Raw genomic sequence first — 25,775 nt, 5'->3', positions numbered from 1 at the left:
GTTGTGCAGAGTGCTGCAGGACACTGTAACAAATGTGAACTAAATGAACTAGTCTTTTATGAAGACTTCAAATGGTGGCAGTGCTGCTCAAATAGCAGGAACAGCAGTTAAAATGTGCCGTTATATTTAAAGGGACCCTAAAATGAGCAGATGATTCACAGCCGTACGGTTGAGATGAAGATAAATAGCCTTTTCCAGCTCCGTTAATTAAGAGCGGGGTCTACAGGAGGGAGACGTTCATGTCCGATCTAAATGTCAGCCGGGACCCAGAGGAGCCTCTTTAACTTCATCACAGAGGGCTCAGGTGACCAGTGCCGGGTATCTGCTACTGTATGACCGCTCCACAATCACAGGGTGTCGCATTCAGAGACGCAGGCTAGCGGAATTAAACACCCGCTCGTTTTAATGAAGCTCTCCGAGAGAACAAAGGTCACCTCTGTGCTCCACTTCCTATGGCTCTGGGTCTCTCCCCTCCCTCCCGTCGTCTCTTACTTATTGAAAAAGTGGTTTAATGCTCTACTAAATGAGGCATGCAAGAATCTGAGGGCTTCATTAGACGAATGCGGTGTATGTGTGGACTCGGGGTGGCTCTCAGGGCCGTCTGACCTCAGCTCTTTCTGAACTAAAACAATGAATGTTCAGTGTAGACGTACTCGGACCTGCTGGACACTGACCTGTAAAATGAGTCTTTCAGCTGCTGATATGATCTGAATAGGGACATTATTTTATTTTATATTATTAATGTATTATTTTATTTCATATATTTTGTTTTGTTTTTGTTTTTCAAAAATTCAGTTTTATCATTTCCCAAATTCTATCCCAATTACATTATTAAAATGTAACAATATATTAATTTGTAAAAACAATACACAAATAATCCAACACAGCAATACAGACATCATCAGTAACAGGCTGATTAGAGTAAGAGAAGCTGCTTCTCCAGCAACAGAGTTCAGGAGATTTTGCTGAAGAGCCCAATTAGCTCAAAACTCCTGAGATCTCACAATGAAATCAACCCTTTTCTGATCAGATGATCGGAGCAGCTCTTTCTGGATGACATCTAGTGACTCGTTTGGGTCTCTTTTATTTCTCCTCAGGAATTTTAGGTGAAACATCCAAGACAAAACTGAGAAACTTATGAGCTTTACAGATTTCCTCTGGAAAAGTGAATGTAGGTCGGCTGATCTTCAGTCAGCTTAAACCAACTTCAGTGGATAAATCAGTAAGTAAACAGAATAATAAATAAATGCAGGAATAAATCTATTCCTGATTGTGGCCTGATTTATGCTGATCGCACTAATCACTTCCGTGTTAAAACTAATAATAAATATCCTTTAAAATGTGCTTCACTCTTGTTGTCATGGAACATCTCTCATTCCATCCCATTTCAAGGCCCATTTATGATTCAGACTGCAGATCTGACAGAAAAATGAATTCTGTCCTCAGACGTGGACCATTACCTCAGCAGAGCCTCACGTGTCACGTATGAAATATGAGCACTGTTTGTGATTGACTTCATTACTGACTGAGAAGCTTTATGAAGTGGAGCTCAATCTGTCTGAGCATCAGTAATCTATGTTCATCAGTTCATCTGTGTGATTCACAGCATCTCTCCAGCTCGTCTCTCTCTGCGCAGGGGGTCACAGATCTCGTGAGTCCTGCCTGATGTGAGTCTGCCGTCTGTGGTTTGGCTGACACAGACCTTTCAGATCACTAACTGTGACACAGATCCATGCGCAGCGACTTCAGACTTACTGGATTCAGATCAAAGCACTGAAACTCCCCACAGGAAAAGAATGGACTGATCATAATACACGAGAGACACTGTGTTTGACTTCCATTACACTGTCTGAATACACTGACCATGACGGAGGAAGAAAGAGAGCTTTACGCTGATCCACCAAACACACCAGAGGGATTTTTCTCCATTTCCTTTCACACAGACAGTATGATGACTTATATTTGCCTAACATTGCTCACATCCCTCCCTATGAGAATCTGAGATTTGAGCACTTAATCACATTAGTCCTGAACAATAATCTATTTTCTGCTCTGTATAGTCTGTTTCCAACAGATTCAACATTGCTTTAAATTGAGAAATCCACAGTGAGCTGGAGAAAACTACACTTTTTCTTAACGAAGAGTGAAAGAGAAGTGTTGTTCTCTATGGAGGCTTGTTTCCGCTACAGAATAGCAAAATGAAAGATAGTTGTGGCTGAACAAAAACACCAGTGTGCAGGAGGTTGATTACATGTTGATTCATGTTGTAAAATCACATGTAGTCTGTACACACTCAAACCACACTGCAGAAACATTAGATTTAACATTTAACCACAGTGTTCAGAACACATCACAACGATCACAGCAAGCGAACGATCAGACGGCACTCACACACACCTCAAAGACACGGATCAGCAATAAATCATCATCTCCTCACCCTCGCGTCGTCTGAAATATCTTCTTCTGTGTTCCACTGGAGAAACAACGTCATGCAGGGAGTGTAAATGAGGAGAGAATGATAGTTTATCTCTTTAACTTCAAAACAACATACACGTGCATATAGACTAAATCTGTTACAAGATTATACTCTTCTTATACTCCAACAATTGAGTGTAATTGTTTCTTTGTCAAACCCCAATAGAAAACATTTGCTTACGATTATATGATACATAAATCAATGTGTGGGAATACTCAGGATCCATTACTGAACTAATGAGGTAGATTGGTGAGATCCTAAAGGACATCTTCACCTTTCACACGGAGAGCATAAAGCTCAGAACTGCATCATCACACACATTTACAGCAACACATTCATCAAACCATATTGAGAAGTCACAGAACAAGAGTGAGACGCAGAGTGCTAAATCTGTGAAATCTCTTCAGTGAGCAGCGATGTGTTTCTTCATTGAGAGAATGAGCAGATCTCTGCAGTAAAGCTGCTTTCTGCCATCGCCGCCTCTTCAATTACTCTCCCAAACTCCTGCTGCACTTTAATAGCTACCTGTGGCTTAAATTCCAATCGCTACAGGGAGTCCCCCCCCCCCACACACACACACACACACACACACACACACACATCCAACCGCAGTAGCGGAGAGAAAGCACCAGAGAAAGAGAAGAGAGAAAGTTCACACAAAAACACTGTCATCATTTATTCATCCTCATGTTGTTCCAACCGACCCTGTATCAGTTTCTTTCTTCTCCTGAACATAAAAAAGAAATTTTTGAAGAATTGTTTTAACCAAACAGTAACTGGGAGTCATTGATTGATAAATAAATGAATAAAAGTTCTTTAGTTACAATTTTAAATTATGTTCAATTTATTTAAAAACAAAATTTTGAATACTTGTCAGATTCAATGTTTATTTTTTAAAACCGATTGGACCACATTTTTCATAGAAAGACAACCCTGCACATGCATCATACCCTCACTGAACACACGTATGCTCTTTCCACGTCTCTAAACTCTTGTGTGGTATATAAATCAGATGTTCAGAGGGACGGCCTACAGCTCAGCACCAGTCGAGTTCATCGCTCATTACCACAGAAAGAGAGGCAGGAGCGCTGCTCTGTTTCCGCTGGCAGGCCTCTATAATCACAGTTCTGTTGTGATATAAATCGTGTCTAGTTTGCCAAAAACCCACCAGCTACACCCAGTAGTTTCATAACCCGAGCACGAAGCTCTCGTAACATCAGAACCTTTCAGCTCGGCACACAGCAGCTTTTATGACAGATGAAGTAGTAAATGCATTTCTTCTGAAGTGTCCCATTGATTTGAACACTATTCCTTTGAACTTTCATGCATTCTGTGATATGGAATCAAAGCAGATCATCTTTCAGATGTATTGTATCTGTCCCAGAGTAAGTGAATGGATCAATTGCTGAAATAGGTGATGGGGCGGCTAGGAAAGGTAAAATCAATTAAGAACATGGATCACTGCACCAGGGTAGATAGTGAGAAGAAGGATGCATGCTTAATCTATATGAGGACTGACCAGTCCCATTGTTAGACCAGTCAGGCCTGTCTGCACTGAGGTCAACACACACACACACACACACACACACAGTGATGCCACATCACTAATGTCAGCTGAAATTATGATATTGCTATGATGTACAGTCACTGACCACAGATGGTGGTGGTGATGATGATGCAAAGTATTTTATTTTACCAATGTTCTCTTTGATGACACCATTCACATTCTCCTTGCCTGACCTGTAAAGATAACATGCTCTGGGGCCTTGGGTTACACCTAAAGTCCAGAGACGCATTTGCTTCATGACAGAATTACACTGACATAAATACTTGAAGAACATTTCAACAAAGAATGTAAATCCTCTCTGACCACCCAATCTGTGTCTAGAGCAGTGCTGCTTTATTTATTAATATGTCCTCTCAGCATGATTTCATAAGTTACAGCCACATCACTAGCGGTCTGAAGTGAAGCGCTCGTGAGTGTAGAGTCACCTGATCTGCTCTCCGTCCCGGAGCAGCCACACATCTCTGGGGAACAGCTCTGTAAATACAGCCTCTATACACAGTCAAAACTCCCCACCGCTCCGACCTCCACTGATTTACACAAACATCAAACGCATGCGTGTGCCAGCAGCATGACATGTGCCCTCAGTCGACTTGTGACTGGTGCAGCGTTGCACCAAAAAAAGAGCAACTTGATTAAAAGTCCTTATTAAATCAAGGCTAAACATTCCCAGAATGCTTTCATGTTCACTTCGACTGGAAACCTTTATATTTGAGGGTGAGGGTGGTGTGTGTGTGTAGTCAGAACCCAAGAACAACAGCGGTGCTCTTTTACTCTCCAAACCTCTCACAGACTGACCGATCGGCCACCCAGGAGGCGGCACAGGAACTGCCAGCCGTGTTTATAGGCCAGGGTTGGATTATGAGCCGTGTGCGTGTGGTAGGGTCTGTTCAGCTGTGTCTCATTAACATTTGCCTCTCGATGAGAAGGCAGAGCTCCATCATAACAAGAGTTTATTATTACTAGTGCCTGAGGATAGTCGAACTCACGTGTGTCCTTCATAAACACGTTCACATTCTCACTCAGCGGCATTATGATATACAAGACAAGGACTATCCATTTAACATGCTAATTTAGTGTGATAAATTATTTTAAAATAAATAATGCACCCATACATGACAAGAGCTCACCGGCATAAAATGTTGGCTAATGTCTTTGAGTCATCTTCACTGGGGGCTTTTCTCAGCAAATATTGATAAAGGTGATTCATTTGATGAATTAATCAGCACATCATGCAATTAACTCCATAAAAATAGTAATATATTGGTGCCATAATGCAATAGAGTTCTGCAGAGATGACATATTTTGTAATCCAACCCCTAAGTTCACATCATCAAAAACCCAAGACTTTTTCAGTGGCTTTTTGACTATGAAGAAAATCAGCTCTGTGCCCAACAATGGTTAATGATTGATAATATGATCATCTTCACAAATGAACACAACTTTTATAAATTTTGAAGCCTGTCAGCAAAAGTAAAAGCTAGTCATAGACAATAAATTAACTACACCACAGTCACATAACTTCAACATCAGCAACATTAAGCTCTGACAACTTGACAAAAAAAAGAAAAAGAAAAACCTACATATTTGTGTCCTAGAAGAACAAATACCATATACCTTATTTCATGCATTTATCTAAAAACCCACTGACTTATGTTGTGCTGTAAACTTAGATGATTATCTTTTTTCCTTTTTTTTCTTTTTTATAATATTCCATTTTAAGAATTTTTTTCTTTTAGTTTACTTTATTATGGAAATGGTATTCAAAAAAAAATTTGTCTGTTTGTTGGCCAATAAAAATATGTTATCCCTGCAGCACTCTACAGTCACAGTACTAAAAGTCTTCCTTGCATCCTAAAAGAAACCACACATTAACACATGCATCCTTGAAATTTGGCTAGTTGAGCCAAATGACACAAAGACCTGCTCTCAGTCTGCACTCACACTCCTCTCCTGCTGACCTCGCTTGAGTTGCAGCCAATCAAAACGGCTGTCCAGAGCCAAGGTGTCCACCAGGGCTTTGCTCTGGGCCCGCTGCTAATTTCACATGCAAGTTGAATGGGAAGCATGCTTTGATCCGTGGGGGCTTGTGGGCCTAACCCAGTGCTGAACCAAGCACATCCTCTCTGCGGTGGGCTTCAGTTACGCCGTCAAACCTCCTCTTCTCTGCCGGCCACGCAGAAGGAGGCAAGCGCACTGTAGCATGCTAACGTGCGGTGGGAAGGGTTCACATGCGGAAGGAGCTCGCTGCTGAGCTGTGCTGAGAGTGTATAAGCCAGGCTTGGCAGTGGCTCGCTGGCACGGCTGAAGTCAGAACGAATGACCTTCCAGAGCCCTCGCCGGCATGCCAGCCCTGATCTACTGGGCAAGGAAACTTGGCCATGGCTCTGTGTGAAGGCGTTTACATACACAGTCTCAACATGAACAGGACACAACCTCTCCACACATTCTGCTGACACACAGAGATGGCTGGCCTAACACTTTCATAGCTAGCCTGAGAACTTCCGAGATCTATGGTTTTCCTCTCAGTGACCTCTTCCTCCATGCAAGGTTAATAATCACACAAACAAGAGATTCACATAAAGATCATGCCGTCATGACTACAGCAGCAGCCCCTACTCGGTTCTTTTCAAACATCAATCTGACATCACTCGATCCTGCAGTACGATCCATTTGTGGCCTGGAATGAAACACATTAAAAGCCTCCAATGAAAGCTTGTGTTCCTAATATCTGTCAGGCGCACAGGTTCAGCTGCAGGTCACACAGAGCTGTGGCCTGTACGTCTCTGATTACCCACTAGGACAAGACGAATAGCGGAGGCCTAAAGGACATGAAACACTGCCCTGGTGCTCATGCTTTTAAGCTGCACACAACAACCTCAAAGAAAACACTGGATATATATATATATATATACATATTATAACTGCTTATGAAACAAACATTTGAAATGTATCTGCTTTTGGACAGTATGATTTTATTCCATTCCCTATGTGTGCTCTTATGTTTTTTGACATAAAAGCAATTGTGTAAACAGTTGTAAACATTTGGCTCACATATTTCTGTAGCGCTGTGATGCTGGAAATCTTTATACAGACACATTTTGCCATGATAAGGTCTCTTTGAGGGCAGGACATTGTTTGCATCTTCAATTTCAGAACGATTATTAAGATTCAGTATTCACATTTACTGACAGCAGGTCCTCACATCTGAACAATAAAAGCATGTATGGGACGGTGGCGCAGGAAATGAAAGGTGATTGAGACCAAGTGAATGTGCTGTTATGATTCTTCAGATGGACATCCAGAGTGGCCATGAATCTTGCTGTGCTGAATTGAGCCGTATTGGCCATTATCCTTTCTACAGAGCACACGGTCAGCACTGGGCCCTGCGGAGCTCCAGTGATTGATTGGACGTGACCACACAATACATTTCGAGTAACTCTGACCATACATTATATAAATGCAATATAAATACCAGAAACATGTTTAAGGGGTAGGGGTGACCTATATAAATACAGAGTGAATTTCATGAACAACATCACAGTCTCGAGAGCAGGACAGAACAGAGTTTCAGAGTGTTTTCACTGTTTTATATTATCTGACTGTAACCATATACATTGATATAAATAATGATGTGTGGAAAATAAACTGTTGGTAGTCTTAACGTGTTTGATTCATACATCTCTGGTTTGTGTAACTGTAGGACGCAGTGCGTAGTTTAGCACTCCTTAATAGCAGCACTGAAACCAAGCTGATCTCTTCGAAATGCCAGACTCAACAGCAACGCTTGTGAAACCATTGTGTTGTTTAAATATAGAGAACACTGGTGTGCTGCGTAACTGATATGAGCTTTTATTGGCTGTGAAAATCATCTGGTCCCATTTAAATGAGTGGAATTAACCTGTGAACGGAAAAACCTCCGGCTGAGCTCATGAACGAGGGTGAGAGAGAGACACGGGTCCTGAAGTCACCTTACAAGCTGTTTGTCTTTTAGCTCTGATCTGGTGCATTCGCATTACATGATAGTGTTTTCACACAGTCCTCATGTCTCACACATCAATCACTGTCTGAAGATGACTAAAGTCTGACATTCTGGACAACACACACCTCACAATGACTGTGGAGAAACAGCAGCAGACTCATGAAGAGAGACAGATGAAACTGAACACTGTGAGATAACGCAGCTGACAGACGCTGAAGACCTGACAACACAACGGTCCAACCTTACAAAAACCAAAAACATACTGCGACACATCACATGGTGATGATGAATTAGGAGAGACCGGGGATAGTTGACACATTATTTTCTCTAGTCAATATTCTCAGGGCGCGTTTATTTTTGAAAGTCAGTTTCTGTATAGATACAAAGTCTGGACTAAAAGAAAAAAAAACTATAGAACACATTGATTGCTTGTGCACAGAATCAGAATGAGATTTATACAAGTCGAGTATAAATTAAACAAAACAAATATGAGCTTCCACTTCACAACAAAATGAATAAATAAGTGGGATTAAAAAGAGCTTTCTACTCATTTTAAACTGTAAAAATATTATGAAACAGAACAATTTTGTTCAGCAAATATTGTAATATTTTTGTATAAGTCTATGGGCCCTATTTTAGTGATCTAAATGCAAAGTGTAAAGGTCACGGCGCAGGTGCACTCAGGGCATGTCCAAATCCACTTTTGCAATTTTAACGACGGAAAAACGGTTGGCGCACACGGGCGCATGGTCTAAACGGGTTGCCCCTATTCTCTTAATGAGTAATGGGTGTTTTTTGGGGATAATGTGCAATCAACCAATCAGAGTCGCATCTTCCATTCCCTTTAAGAGCCAGTTGCGCTCGTGCCATGAAGGATTTGCTATTTACATGGTGGAATTTGGCAAGAGCAAAGACAGAACGTGTCTCTGAGAGGAAACGGAGCTGTTCGTGTGCGAACAAATAGATTCTGATACATGCGATGACTATCCATTATGACATGTAGCCATTTATATATATTTAATTAGCCTAAAAAAATCTTGTTTGTGTGCTGCTGTGCGTCCCTGTGTTTAATAAGCAGCGTGTATGCTCTTTAAATAACAAAGAAAGACCATTGCGCCAGACTTTAGACCAGATTTGAGTTGGTCTATTCAGTCTATTTTCATCTCCTTTAAGTAGCAATGCACCAGCAATGCCCCTGAACACACCTCTTTTTTAGACCAGCACACCCATGGGTGCAAAAATTAGTGCAAATGCATTTGCTAATTAAACGACGTGGCACTGGACGGGAAAATGCGAACGGCGCCGGACTGAAACTAGCAAACACACTTGTGATGTGCCTTGCCTCGCATTGCACCGGGTGTATGGTAGGGCCCTATAACAGTCAAAACACATTTGACTTGCCCTAATAAAAATGTGACAATATGCCCCAACCTGAAATGTATTTCAGTTCAGATCTGCCTTCATTATCCAGTGTTCATGCATGTCAGTGTGTTTTAATGTGTTCACTTGTTAAACAGGTATTACTGGATTTTGGTTTGGAGGACAGCTCACAGAATTATTAAAATACAAGAGATTTTTTGACCTGATTTGGCATGTTCTTATGAAGGTTAAAGTTATGCTATACATGACATTTGAAACTTGCGATCAAGTAAACATTAGTTTCAAATTTAGATTAAACTGAGAATGATGTCAGACTGGAGTGCACTAATGTAATGTGTGTACATGCATGTAAATATTGTGATGGGGAGCCGGGGAGCTTTATCCCCAGTGTGCACTCGACTCAGGTGCTCCACTATTAGTGCACTCCAGCTCATTTAGGATGTGTCTGCTCGAGAGCATGTACGGTACCTCTAGGAGGAAACATGACAGAAACCTCCATAGATTCCTAGATTGATGTCCAAGCAAAACACTGTGGCGGGTGTAAACAACACTGTCCCATCTCCACTTAAACGCTTTATTAACCAAAAAATACAAAATAAAAACCTCTTGCCTGGTGTAAACCACTTTACCTAATGTGATTGCTCACCTCGCACTGTTCATGTTGTGTTAGGAGTCAAGATTGCACAAATGAAGTGATGCACCTATAACGAGTGAGAGCAATCAGTTTCCATCAACTCGACTAATCAGATGTCTGTGTCATCTGATATAAGCCACATTCTGGTTCCCTCACACGTTATGGTCTACGGATCTGTTTATTACACTCTTAGAGCGGGAATCTGATATAGAGCTGGTTTCTAACACGCTGCAGACAAACTGAAATCCATATTTTCACAGAAGAAAGCACTACAGGAGTGTCCTGTCATGCCGGTTTTCCTGCTTCTGATGTGCCGATAGCAGTAGCTGAGAGGTAACTGGGAGTGTGATGCAATGCACACTGACACAATACTGGGTGAACCGCATACCATTAATACATGTCAACAGAGATAGAAAGACTGCTTCATTATGAGATCTCATGAAAATCATCTAAAAAATACTTGAATGGAATCCAGTGGAATTGTTCTGACAGAATTAAACATTTTGTCATTATTCAATCAGCTTCCTGTCATTCCATCCCCATATATTGTTGTGATTGTCCGTACAGTGAAGGGTCATAGTGACATGACGGCCAAACTCCAAAAAAGAGCACTTAAATACCAATAATAATACATATATATATATATATATATAATAAAAATAAATCTTTATTCTCTTGCTTTTCCTGGTGGAAGGTAACTGTAAGATAATCGCTTCAACAATGATGCTGATTATTACCAGACCACTCAAATGCTCTTTGCCGTATTTAACTATGAAAATGTCACAAAGTGTCACTTTTTTGTCTCAGTATCACCAAATAAATATGTAAAAGTGTATTTAGAATTTTTCTTTTTACGGAATAAAGAATAAAGCAGTTTTTGCATGATGCTTCATCCATACTAGCAGGTGTCATTATAAGGCCAAAATATCTGCCATAATATTAAGCAGCAGCATATACACAAAAATGTGAGTAAATGTTAGTTCTTAAATTACTGGGTCGTATTTCAGCTATTTTTGTTGTTGTTGTTGTTTTGTGATCAAATTTGTATTAAATTTTAACAAAAAAAGTTTTACTTTCCTTTGTTATATACCAAGTAGTGTTTAAGTGTACTCGAGTAAAAAAAAAATTAAACATCATATTTAAACTATATAATTGCCAAAGAACTCCAAAATATCCTTAAGAAATGATTTCAACTATAATTACTGTTTAGAAGTTATTTCAAAATTCCACTAAATATCATCAACATTTCTCACATTGTGTTCCACTGAAAAAAAAAAAGTTATGTCATGTTCTGTTCCACGTATATATATTTATATGACAGATATAGAAAGTGACAGTATGATCTGATGTTAAATGTGACCTTGCGTGTGAATGTTGTTATGTGAAGTAAAAGCCTGCATGGTAGTGTTTCATCTACTGCAGGGATGTGGAGCACAAGTCCACCTGAGGCCAGACGCCACTTTCACTGTCAGCTTGTATCTGAGAACAAACCAGACGTATTTACATGATAACAAGCCCTGCTATCTTCACGAGCAAACACGGCTCTTCAGGCTGCGCTGCGATCAGCAGCACATGGCACCGCACAGACACCCGTGACCAGCGCTCGATGGCCGAACACTGCGCAAGAGCGGGTGTGCTGGTGCTGCAAGGCATGCTGGGATGCCTTGACCTTTTCCTCAGATCATTATTAATACATGCAGGGTATTAGGAAAGGTTAATGAGGGAGAGGAAGGCCATTCTCTCCGAATGCAAACAAGGGCCACAGAGCGTCGGAAGCGCTGACTCTGCTGTGTGTGGAAAAGTGCAGCGACGTCAGGTGAAGATGTGCTCAAATCACACCAGATGGATCAAACGCTTTATGTATTCATTCGCAAAACTCAGCAATTACCCATCAGTCTGCGTGTTTTTGACTGTCGCTCCCATAAATCAATAAAACCCTGTTATTGGGAATGAAAGTCATCATGAAGATGAATCAGGATCCACTTCATCAGTTTCAGACTACGAAGGGCTTCTTCTCTGTGGAAATGACCCAAAACTGTTAAAGGAATACTTCACTCACAAACCAACAGTTCTGTCATCATTTACCAAATCTCCTGTCTATATAAAGAGTCTTTTTGTGGCTCATTTTTTTCATACAATGATTCTTTAGGAAGAAGAATATTAAAGATCCCAAAAGAGAAGTGTAATAACAGTGGTCCGCATGACTTGTACCACATTCCAAGATTTGAAGTTATATGAACAAACCAGAATTTAAGTGGTTATTAGAAAACATCAAGCATGTGCCATTGAAATGATCTTTTGTCTCTTCCAAACGAACTCTGGTGCGATTCGACTGCTACAGTATATGAAGATAACATGGAACAAAGGCATCTAAACAATCCAATATGTGACCGGATGCTCAACCATACCTGGCTCATCTCATCATAGGGTCCGTTCGGTACGGGTGTAGGCATTCTTGTTCCTCTAGACTACAGCTCCAGAGGTCATTCTCCTTTATTTAAACCATTAGCCTAACATGACTTTATTCCAGTGACTAGAGTTCAGTTTGTTTGAATCAGAGTAATTCTTCTGTCGTCCCACACACTAAACACATACACACCTGCCTTGATACGAAACCTGAGAGGAGAGAAACTTTAGAGACCCAGGCCAGCGAGAGTCTTTGTTGATAAGCTACAGATGTCCACAAAGCTATCCGGGATCATGAAGGCTCTGGTGCCTCTTTCATTAAAGCAGATTGATGGGTTATCTTGGGCTGAAACTCAAAAGCGTTTACCTGTCTGTGCTCCCCATCTTCTACAGATTAAGACGGATGGCACGCCATCTGATCCGCATGCAAATGTTAACACTTTTAACACACAAGGACGCACTGATCTGACAGACCGCCGACTGCGCCCACGCATGTCTCCGCAGGCCAAGAAAGTGCACATTTGGCAAGCACAGGCCTCCTGCTATGCGCTCCATATTTGCAGAGTCCTGTCATCAGACACGTAACGCATGTGACGGCGGAGCGGCTCCCCTCATGTGCTGCTCTCTCTCACATGCCAGGCAGGGTGCAAAGCACATCAGCATTCCTGATCCCAACACATACTCTGCCAGCCGGCATAGCGGGAGAGACAGCAAGGGTGAGACAGGACGCCTGTGCATGTGTGTGAGGAGTGTTTACCACTATCCCAAACCATGCAGACGCCGCGCCACGACAGGAAGTTGTAACACCACACGCTGACACGCTGACATGTTGCAGTTTTTGTGAAGCACGAGAGATTTAGGTGCGAAACAGAAGTTGCTGAAATACAAAACGCGTTAACCTGTGACTGCTGAAAGGCCTGTCTCGCTGAGGTTATCAACGATGTGTTTATGTTGCATAACTGGGAAAAACGTGACAGGTTGAGCACTCGTCCCGCCTGAAGATGACCAGTCTCCGTCTCAGCGGCCGCAGCAGTCCTGAGAACGCTCTTATTCACAGCAATCATTACACTCTCATGGGCAGCTCGTTATGATAGACCCCCTTCACATTTCTGGGTTTCTCATAAGTCGTCATAGTTTGGTGGCTCTTTGTGGGGAACGGAAATTACAACAAATATATTTTTGTGATTCCATTTGAAATTTTATGAATTTTCAAAAGAGGAAAACATTATTGAGAGACTGGCGGTGGTCAATTTGCGTCAATTTCTGTCCTCTTTGTGTTTTCAATGAAAAAAATTAAATGAGTCTATTATATCTGAACATGTCGAATGTAACAGAAAAAAAGACATTTTGCAAGCCGCGAAAAAAGTTGTCATTTAATGTGTTGTATTTATTTTACTGTAGAGTTTCTAACAGATTCACTGGCATGCTCTCAAGGCCTTTTCATGATGACAGTAAATAAATACTTTCCAACCTTTCACATCAACCAATCTGAGATTTTATGGTCCAGAATTACCTTATTATGTATAAAGAAATTTCCTTCACAAAATACTTCATTCCTCTAAATACCATCACTTTATCCAAACAGATTTTCTTTGCATGCTTTAAAAGAGAAGCCCTGAACATGTCAAACATTTTTGGCCTGCTTAAAATCCCTAATATAAATTGCATTATTTTTATTTTTTATAAAGCTCTAGTTTTCTTTCTCCTTGTCTTGGCTTTGTAAAAAAAAAAAAAAAAAAAGTGTGCTATATAGCCATTTCTTGTCTTTAAACTGGATTGCATCTCTCACAGTGAGGAGAACCGTGCTGCTCTTCTGCTGTACTTCAGTGACCTTTCTGTGAATGAGGTAACCATGCAGGCATTCGTGCAACCCTGCTCGTGCATGACCGCCGCTGGCCACCGGGGGCAGAGTCGCCTCACTCATTCAGTAATGTGGCTCCCAGTGGAAAGTGAAAACCTGTGGAGGGCCAGAGGGTGCCATCTTCTCTCGTGTGGAGTGGAGTGGAGATAATGACCCTCTCCCGCGACTCGCAGGCCCTCGCCAGGGCTGTAAAAATGTCAGGAGGCAATCACTGCCCTCCCGAAGTGCATCCTCCACATAATGAGGCCCCCTCCTTTAACCTGCTAATGCCAATATCATCTGTGCCCCACATCCAGCCGCCCTCGACCACCTGAAACAGTTAAAAATGGCGTGAGCTTGTGGCTCTTCTTGGCTCTGGACACACATGTCACTCAGTAACACTCCTTCTCCAGGTGTAATTGATCACATTTAATTATTGCACCACAGCTGACAGCGGTGCTCATTCCAGTGCTGGAGAGCAGCTCAGTGGTGTTGTTGTCTGATGTTTTTACAGAGAGACAGACAAGGCAGTGGATTAGCCCTCCGGGTGCGATGCACACACATTAGCCACTTCCTGTGCCGGGAACAACGCAGTTCTTAGACTATTCTAGAAAGTAATGGCATCTTGTCTTACAGGCACCGATCTATAACACTTTACGGCTTTTGGAGGGGGGCATTAAAGACTGAGATTCAAATTCTGTTGCTTTCGCTTCAGTTATACTTCACTTAAATAGGAATCTCTCAAATTATTTTAAAATAATGTTTTAACTGATAGAACTAGATAAAAAATTTAGAGTGCATATAAATTAAACTCCATTTGGTGTTCTCACTGCTCAGCCTCTAACAAGGCAGTGAGTGTCTATTTCATGTCTATGTTTTTTTCTGGTCATTAGAAAATGTAAAGATTTTAAACTTTGGGGAAAACACAGTGCTTATCACTGCTACGTCCAATAACAGTGGAGGAAGAGCGGGATAAATATCACCAACTGTCTACTTCTACAACAACTGAACAACAGTCCTCATGTCTGTAATAGATGACATCTTTGGACTGCAACAAAATGAAAAATAATCCATGAGGGAACGTTTTGAAGAAACAACTAAGTAACCAAACAATTGGCGTTACACTACAGTGTCTGTCCCATGGTGAGCAGCACTGGTGATCATGTACAGAAGGTGTTCACGCCATCAGAGACTCCTGAACACTTTACAATCATGGGACCATCCTCTGAACAGGCCATTCATTTGTCCTCCGAAAACTTCAAGCTCTTTCAGTAGCGCAATGAATAAATAAATAAATAACTACATAAAGCATTTTCCATCTAACCAGAGTTCCAAGATTTTGTGCTTTGTTTAAAAACACCTCATTTATTCGGCACAAGCCAGATTGTCTGTGGCACTGCATCAAGTGTGTTAACACATTGTTTTGGCGTGGTTTGGGCTGTGAAGTCCATGGCTCATTTGGTCTGATGACAAACCTGCAGTCCTTGTGCAGCTCAAGCCCCAGCTGGAGATATAGATTTAATGTGTCAAGCACAGCCCAAATACTGCCAACAAACCCAATTCCACTGGCAGCTTTGGTTTTTTCAATAAAGACTTGCTAACTTATATAGCTGACATTCAATACTGCCAAGCTCGTGAATCATTAAGCGTTCCTAAATTACATACGGAATTAGAGCATATAATATAAGCAGGCAGAGGAACGTTATTATAGCATGTCACTGTTTTCAGGCAACGCTTGTGTTTTGCTGTGAGGCCAGCTGAGGCTCCTTTGAGATGAACCAAATCTGGGATAAACGTGATGATCTAAATGACAAGTGACCTGCAAAACCAAATGGAATCTACTTCAGGTTCAACCCGTTTGGCAGCCTCAAAAAACAAAAGGCCAAAAGCTGAAAAAAGCTGTATAATTGGCAGTCTTGCGTTCTGACACACCTGAACAGACTAAGTGAAGTGGTGTGACCATTACTATCACACTGCTTGAAGGCAAACGCGAAAGAAACGACCTTAATTTGTCAAACGTGAGAATGGACAGACAGACTGGAAAAGAGTAACACGTGTGTTTCAAGCTCTGGTGGAATAGACTGTCCCGGTGACCTCTGACCTTGACATGTAGCTCATGATGACGGCCGCCCAGGGCTCAGGTTAACTGTGCATGTGATGAGAGCATTTGGACTTGGAGAGCCCATGCATGGGGGATTGAGTTTTACTGGCCATGAGGTTCCTGCACTGAGCTCAAACACACACTGCACTGCATACAACACACACACCACACACTCCAGGGAGCTTCAGAAGCTCCTGCTTAAACGCTTCAACATCAGCTCTGTAGGCAAATATGAGTTATACAAATATTGACATATGTCAACAAAGTGCAGAAAAGATTTATAAAATGCGTCTCATATATGTTCCTCCTAAAGCATCCCAGGATTCAGCGTTATTTTATCGTAGAAAAAATAGACACATATTTGAGTAGTCCAAATGCAGCAGTAGATTTGTTCTAGTAAAATACTGTTATATTTACAGAAGTCACCTTTGGTTTGGTGGTCAGTGTGTTAAAGGTAAAAACAGACATTCCTACATCAGTGGGTTGGTATATTAGTATAACTATGATTGACTAAACTAGTTTTCTTTCTGTAGAAAGGAGTCATTTGAAATCCCCTGATCCACAGGAAATCTCCACGTGCTCATGTGTGTTTGTGTCTGCTCATCATGAAGCCTTCCCACTGTTTCAGCAGAGTTTTACATTTAGCATACATTTACTTAAATACACACAAATGCAACATTGGGATAAATATATTTGTGTAGTTCATTAAACTCTGTGCCCACTTCTGCATCAGCATTAATTTATTCATATATTCATGTATTGGTGTGATAAGATGCTTGTACATTGTAGTTAAAGCACACGTGTGAATGCTAGATTTGCATGTTTTTAAGTCAACACAGCAGTCTAATAGCTCTAGGTGAAGTTTACATTACAGCTCTGAGTTTGATTAGATATCTGAAGGGTTGATGGAGGCACTGATGTGATGTTCAGAGCTGTGTCTCAGAGACGCTCCTGAATCCCAGACCAGACTGACACGTCACTCCTGAGGACCACAACCGTACAATAACACGGGGGACGGGGTCAACCTCGTGAAGACAGACAGAAGGACAGAAAACTCAATCCTTTCTCAACAACTGCTACCTTCCAACATTTTCTAAGAGAGGTGTTTTACTCTTTTCTAATGCAAGTCCATGGAAGATCTATGTGTTCAGACAAATACAGTTTAAAATGAGGCTTTCAGTTGAGCTGTTTCTCCTTTCAGGGACTGTGGGAGTTGTTTGACTCCCTTCTGATTCATGTTACTGTATAACTTCTTTAAAGAAAGACAGATGAAAAATGTTTTGCAATGTCACCGTTCACTGCAGTCCAGAAAGCAAAGACCTATGCACATCTTTATGCACATCTTTACTGAACAATACATTTCCAAGAGGAGTGGAGCTTAGTAAAAGGTCTCCTAAAGGAATAGTTCACCCAAAAATGAAAATATCCCTAACTGTATAACTGCAGAACAAAAAAGAAAAAAGAAGAAGATATTTTGAAGAATGCTGGTAACCAAAATGTTTTGGCCACCATTCAGGTACTGACTTTAACTTCATTAAAAACAAAAAAAAAGATCTTCTGTCATGTTCCACAGCGGAGAGAAACTGGAAAAGATGATCAGCACATGCTTCAGTCTCCTGAATGACATCACTTACTGAGCTCTGTTTCACTCTGAGGTCAGCTGGTGTCTGACACTGCTCATCATTGTATTCTGAAGAAATACTCATCTGAGGCAGTGGTGTAATGGAACGAAGTAAAAATACTTTGTTACAGTACTTAAGTAATTTTTGGGAGTATATGTACTTTACTTGAATGTTTATATTTCAGGCAACTTTTACTTTTACACTCCACTACATTTCCTAATTAAAATGTATACTTTTACTCCCAAGTATATAAGTTACTTACTACAAAATAGTCAGAAGAACACAGACTGCAGGAAAGCAGGTTTGATGAATCAGTGGTCTGGTGTTTGCTGGTTAGACTTATAAAGAAACACCTTTGCTCACATGCAAACAAGTGCACTTCACACCCAACCGCGGATGATTTCTTTCCCCACTCAAGACGAGTCTGAGGTGTGTGATATACAGTACGTCTGCGATAATATGGTAAGTGTTGTTGTAATGATGTGCAATCTGACGTTATCAAGTGGGCTATCACCAAATCACACACAGAGTGCACACACATTGATTTATTAGTCTATTAAAACTCAATATTCCAGGCATTCTAAATTGTAGACAGAAATAATTTTTCTATATGCTTTTTATATTTATATAATTGAATGTAGGCCTAGTTAAATTAATTCATAGAGTACTGTTTTTAAGTCAAGGTTCGGTTCATTTTCGGTACAGTAAGGGAAAGAAATGCAAACATTAAAATGCAGGTTGTTACTATAAACTATTTTTCAACAATTTGTAAAAAAATACTTTTTAATAAAATGTATATAAAATAAAAGAATTAGAAACAAAATACTGCTGCAAAGTTCTCCAAATAAATAAAATACTCTCAGTCTCAAACCAATGTCATATAATAAAATATAATAAAAAATATAAATAAATAACTACGATTACAGTGCAGCATTACCAATCCCAGCTTGTAGGACTGCTCATATTTAAAAAAATATACATATAACTTTTCCAAAGTGTAAAGTGCAGCATCAACAGTTTCAGTTTTTAGACCTGCTCAGATTTCGTTATAGCGTTGGACCGATCTGAATTAAGAGCAAAGGTCTGTTTAAATGCCGACGGGAGCTGCGTTTGAATTACAATCGTTTTTTTCCTAGTTGTAGTGATGTTCACACTCGCGTGATGCCTTAAGAAAACTTTAGGCCGGTGACACACTGGCATATTGCACCTGTCAAACACCGTCAATACTGTTGACGGTGTCCTTTATCAGTACGCTTTATATTTATGCTCAACATGAAGTATAGATTTTGTTGTAGTGAAGACAAGATCCTGGTCTGTCGGCGCCTCGGCGGTCTCCCTCTATGTCATATTACAGTAGCAGCAGCGCATCAGCGCCGCGTCAGGCACCATTCTGGTGTGTAAAGACACAGAAAACGCGAAGCAGGTGTCACGCAACTGACACGCAGCAGAAACGCCACGCTCACGCCACGCAGTCAGTGTGTCACCGGCCTTAGAATCAGCTGCAGCCTGCAGGGCGGGATTTACACTGAACGCGGAGACTTCCGCCCCTTAATATGTTCGTTTGGAAACACGAAAATGTATATGTTCCGCAAACAAAATATTGCATTCGGTCATTCGGTACACACGTGCCTACCGAAAGCCCTGTACCGAAACGGTCCGGTACGAATACACGTACCGTTACACCCCTAATATATATATATTTGCTTTTTTCCATTTTGCATTTACTTGTACTTTTAATTTCAATACTTAAGTACGTTTTAAGATTTTAAAAATACTTTTCATACTTAAGTACAATAAATATCAAATACTTTAAGACTTTTACTCATGTAATATTCTAAACGGTGACTTCAACTTCTACCAAGATATCTGTGCTTTTACTTGAGTATGACTTTCAGGTACTTTCTACAGTACACCACTGATCTGAGGTAAGTGCTGAGAAAAACCTGGTCACTCTGAGGTCAGCAAGTGTCTGACACTGCTCATCGTTTTATTCTGATGAAATACTAATCTGAGGTGTGGCAGATGTAGATTCCCGTACATTACATGTGCAAACAATAGACTGGTGAACTGCTGGAGGAACGGGCGATCGTTTCTGTACCTCAGAGTGTCCAGATGTGAGTCCTGAGCCCTCAGCACAGTAAAAGCACTGTGAAGGACTGACAGGATAACGCTCTGCATTCAGCTCAGCCAAAGACGGATGAAGGATTGTAGACTTTTTTTTCGCGTAAGTGTAACAGCATCAGTGCTTTCGTCAAAACAGCGGTGCGTTTTACGGGTTTGTGCTCCAAGAGCTGAAATGGGAAGGAGAATGTGTTGTGGTTTGAGAAACACTGGCCTACTGAAGATCCCCGTGTCCCAGCAGAGGTACAGTTCATCACATGACCACAAACACACACAACACACACTGTCTTCTTACATATTTCAGCACAGCTTGAGTGCCCAGATTACCCCTTTTAGGGGGGTAAATAAGGTACAAAGCTGTTGACAAGATGTTGAACCTCTTTTTGAATTTTCTATTCACATTTTTCACATATTCCTCCAAATAATAGTCAGATGCAAAGACGTCATGTTCCTGTGCTGTTTAATAAGGATTCAGCAGTAACGGCTCACAGCTTCAGTGAAGCCGGACGAATCACTGATAGACCGAGCCTCATCTCAAAAACAGACACAGCAGTAGAAATTAAACTTGATTAACTTCAGTCTTTTCAACTAAACCTGGTAATGCATACTGTATTTTATGGACTACACTATTTTTTATTTTTATTATACATATATATATATATATATTTTTTTTTTTTTACTTTCATAATTAAAAAGCAATAATGACTGATAAAATAATCTGAAACCCACAATCAAATAGTAGCATTTAACCATTGTGAATAAAAAGGGAAATAATGCATCCTGGACACATGGTAGTGTTCAGCCGGAGCATGTTGATTATCTCTGGACGACAGACAAGAGAACTCAAACTAAGCCTTCATTCCACTGGCTGTGAGAACCAAGGAACCCTGTCAGGACGATTGGTAATGCTGGTCTGAATGTGGAGCTTTCCAAAGCACATTCATATGCAGAAGAGACTGTGAACCAGAGAAGAAAAGAGTGGACCGCTGACTGACATCCATCTGCTTACTGAATAATGTGCATGAAAGGAACACGTTAGAGAACAATCTGCTAGTTTTACAGAATAAAACTGTGAAGTCATCTCTGCCTTTACAATGCAGCATTTCCTCTAAAGACGTGTGGTGTATTGCATGTGCAGAGTAAATGAAACTCTGAGCACTTGACTTCATGTCTCCACTCTCCAGTGGATCAAATCAATCATACAGTACAAGTCTTGTCTTGGTTATCCTTAAATCTTTAAAATCTTGTCCTCTGAATCTCTTTTCCTCCTCAAACTCTCTCCTCTGCTCGTGTCTCTACGGTCTACTCTTGTGTGCTGTTCACTCTTCTACTTTATTTCAGAGCTGCGACCTCCAACATGGACTGAACGTGGGGTGGGCGGGGCCGACTGGCTCCTCATTGGCTCGTATGATTCCCGCTCGCGTTTGATTGGCTGCCAATGACATCATACCAGAGTCTAATGACATCATAGCAGAGAGACGCCTCGAGGCGCAGTGTGAGCCCGCTAGTCTCTCGACTCTGGTACGGAGTTAGAGGAAGATGATGGGATCACTCATCCCAAACTTTCATTTGATGAAGGACACGGCTGCATCCCGCGGATCAGCCCCGAGTCCCTGACGCTGTCCAGCTCCACACTTGCTGAAAAACACACCGCTGCGCTCCACAAACACATGCAGACAGAGCTCGAGCTCTCCATCACGCCTGAGCGACTGATACCACGCTGCATGACATCATTATGCTGAGGAAAACCACGTCACTCCTCATCACCACGCTCATAACTTCAGTTCATGATGTGAACAAACATTCGCGCATTATGCAGTGCTCACTCTTCACATACGTAGCTCTCTATATTAATATTTGGAGAAGTTATAAATTGCATAGCCTACACATATTTTCATTGATAATGGTTTAAATGTAGGACACTTACCTTTAGTTTCTCCATTGTTTCTAGAAGTGGAAAGTAATAATTCTCATTATGGCCAGTCCAATAATCCCGGAGGAAAGTAATATCCCACAGCAGAAAATAATGAAATAAATCCTTGAAAGGACGTCCGTTTAAAACAGTCCTGTGCGCGCTGGCCTGCAATAAAACACATGCTTTACCTTCAACGAAGACATTATTCACTGCAGCTGAGTTCTCTGCTCTTTATTTATTTTCTGCATTCACAGATAAATACAATGCAAATCATCACTAATAAAGACGCGTTTAATAAGTATATGTCTCAAAGTCTCCAAATCTTGGAGCACAGGCCCACTTGCAGTTTGAGACAATAATTCGAGCTGGAAAATTATTTTGGGATTGAACACTTTAATTAAAATGTATTTAAAATTAAACAAATAAATACACAATATATATATACATAAAAAAATCTCAATCTTTACTAACGCCTTTATAGCTCAAACTTTGGATATAAAAAACGATTTTAAATGATTCTCATGTGCACATCTCTCGAATGGGTTAGATTGTAGGCAAACGATGGAGAACTAAACTAAAATCCACATGAAAACTTTGTCAAAAGTAAACTTTGGGTCTACAGAGCTACAGGACAAATACATGCATACATACACACAAACACACACATACAAAATATATATATATATAATATTCGTATAAAGATTAGCGCTTATTTTAGGAAAACGAGGACATGAAATGTGAAATTGAAGGGCAAATGATCACTTCAGAAATATTTGCATGACAGTTGTTTTTAAATGTCTTATTTATTTGAACATACTCTGGTATAAAGGTTATATTAAAAGCAAGTATTTCATGTTAACTATCCTTTCCTGTGATAATTTATCGCAATTCTTTTTCTTATATTTTTACTTTTCTTTCTTTCTCTCTCTTTCTCTTTAGCATAAACCCCCCAGTTCACGGAGATATCAGATATTTGAGGAATTAAAGAGCTGATGTGTGCTGCGTGCTCGGTGTCTGAGGAACAAAGAGCCTCGTCGTGTCTCCAAGTTCTGTAACAAAGGAGCGCGAGCGAATGCTCCTGAACCTGTTGCTCTTTCACACAATCTCAACACTATGCGTCCACCTCACGCTCACTAATCATCACAAACGGCACCCAAAAGCATCGTATCTAATAGTGAACGATTTAATAAGAAGTCATAAAAGCACAAGTGTGCTGAATTAATCAGTATGTCTTCATACTCAGATAATTGGAGATATCAGCCTCGCTATTAATTATACTGCCTTATCCGGGAGATTAAACAGATCAATGCCTGGAGCTTCTCCTGAAACAAAACGGTCTTTCGTTTAATATTAAATGTGAAATACTTTGCGAGCGTAATTTTCGATCAACTTCCTAAGCCAATCAACTTTTGACAGCTTTGTCTTCCTGCGTCATCCTTAGTCCCACATGAGCCAAAAGTGTAAAATAACTCTCAAGCTCTTGTTTCTCCGAAATACATCCTCTCGTTTTTGCCATCCACACTTTCTTCATATTTCATCTTCATCAATAGTTTGAGCATCTGGAGTCGCGCTGAACAAAGGAGCGCTCCTCCGGCTTTGTGCTCAACTTTGCGAGCTGACGCACAACTCTTGGACAACTTTTCTAGATAAAATCCACAGAAGAAACAGACTGGAGCGCGAAACAAGCTTAATGAGCGCGTGCCAGTAACTCACCTGAGCGCCTCGCGAGGTCCTGGCGTGGAGTCGCGCGCACGGGAAAACTTTTCCAGTGCAGATTTGGGTTGTGTTGATGGGTCCCTTTGTCTACACGTGTGAAGGAAGGGGCTCTTGGCCGCGCCTTGTTCATTTCAGTTCGAGTTCCCGCCCTCTACATACCACTAAATAACAACAAAGAGAGCAACTTAGAGGAGTTACTCAGAAATCAGTCAATTATGAGAACTGTTTTACTCTCCACGGTACAAACCCGATCTCACGGCACTTCGTACATACTTTACTATGTGCATAATTTGTATGAACTCCTGCAACTTGTACGGTTTGTGAAAAATCGTGAAAACAAAAGTGAAATAAATAATTAAATAAATAAATCGTAGGAATTTGTGCGACGGACCAACAATTAACCCCGCCCCTAAATTGTACGAAGTCGCTACCAAATAAAATATGTATTCTACGTATTGGTCGTAGCTCTTCAAGAAACACTGCATTTACTCAAAAATGACTTAAACATTTGTATTAGGTAAATCGATGTAAATCATTGCATTTCATTGAGTTAGCTATAAGTAGCCTGTATTGTAACAAATGTTTCTTAGCTGCAGTAATGCAGTAATCTATCTCCGCCTGATTCCAGTTATCTCATTAGCAAAAACTCTCCCAATTTCCCTGAATTCACCCTAAGCATGAGTATATCGACACATATTAAATTTAAACTAGGCGATGTACCTTACTGCAATTAATAGGCTATATTTAGCTTCTAGTTATTATATTTTTAATGTCAAGCAACGCGTTTTACTACACTGTTTGTGTGTCCTGGCGTATGTTAGAAAAATACTTTTAAATATACTCAAGTATAATCGATTATCAAATAATGATCAAATTAATCACAAATCATTAATGCACAGAAACCCCCCAAAATATAGTTAGTTGAACATGTGATCAAGCACACCTGTAGAACACCTGTGTGTGGAGAGGAACTCACCCATCCACTAAACATCATGCTGAAGTGTTTCAGAGATGAACGAGGTAAGCAGTGCAGAACACAAGATCCAGGGGGCGTGGTCGGACCCAGATCCAACTCCTCCCACCTTACACACCCATCTCCACCCCCTAGAGCCGGATCCAGCCACGCCCCTCAGTCTTGTGTTCTGCACTGAGGGCCGACTGAAATTTAGATGAAATAAAACACAGCAAAGTTATAAAGATTTAGGCAAGTGTTTTTAGTAAAGCATTTTAATTCACATGCAGGTGCCATGAAAATTCATTCACCTCAAAACTGAGAAATTACTACGCTTACCTGATAATATTAAGTATATTTCTTGATTTTCATATTTAATTAGTTAAGTAAAAAATAAAAGCGTAAAAACCTCTACTTAATATTAGTAGTCCATTCTCCTTGGAACGATGCTTGGTTTGGGTTCAGATGAGATGAGGCTCCATTAAGGTATTTGAAGTAACTCCGGCCTCATATGAGGACATTACATTTTTGTGAATTTCATGCCATGAGACTGTTCATGCCACAGTCCTGTACAGAGCACATTCAGGGCTTTTCAGAGATACCAAATGATTGGATGTTTCACATGACCACTCCCTCTCCTTGGTCATCAAAATGTCTGCAATTAATTCAGTGACACTCTTATGGAAATATGATAATATTTTGTAGTTATCATTTAAATCTGTCTTAAAATCTAATTTTTAAATTATGTGTCATAAATCAACATCTCAGGAAAATGTTATGGGGTTTCAATTCAAAATATGACTTTCTGTTACTAAACAGGACATTGATTTCACACATGTCCTCACATGAGGACACCGGGACTAAAAGCGTGTTTATTACGCATTTTTGGAGACATAACAAATGAATAGAGAAAGAAATTATATTTCAATATTCTATGAAATATTATATATATTATTATGAAAATCTTGTCAATTATTCCTCCCATTATTACACTTCTTTTTTCATTACATGTCGCCCCAAAAACACATTAATATGCAAATTAGATTTAGTCTATAGATACATTGTA

At 40.5% G+C, this 25,775-nt stretch overlaps 1 long non-coding RNA gene across 1 annotated transcript in view; it reads right to left on the bottom strand.

Annotated features, from left to right (window-relative positions):
* Window positions 1–23,859, bottom strand: part of LOC132103538 (uncharacterized) — a 67,470-nt gene extending 43,611 nt beyond the window's left edge. Inside the window, exons 1-2 of the long non-coding RNA XR_009423391.1 lie at window positions 23,751–23,859; window positions 22,054–22,192 (exon numbers count right to left, since the gene is read on the bottom strand). This is a non-coding gene — a long non-coding RNA (uncharacterized LOC132103538). The remainder of the gene's footprint in view (window positions 1–22,053; window positions 22,193–23,750) is intronic.
* Window positions 23,860–25,775: the final 1,916 nt, after the last annotated feature.

This window comes from Carassius carassius, chromosome 24 (genome assembly GCF_963082965.1).
Source record: "Carassius carassius chromosome 24, fCarCar2.1, whole genome shotgun sequence".
In the NCBI taxonomy this organism is placed as follows: domain Eukaryota; kingdom Metazoa; phylum Chordata; class Actinopteri; order Cypriniformes; family Cyprinidae; genus Carassius; species Carassius carassius.
Note: the sequence above shows the minus strand (reverse complement) of the source record. Positions and strands in the feature narration are given on the sequence as shown.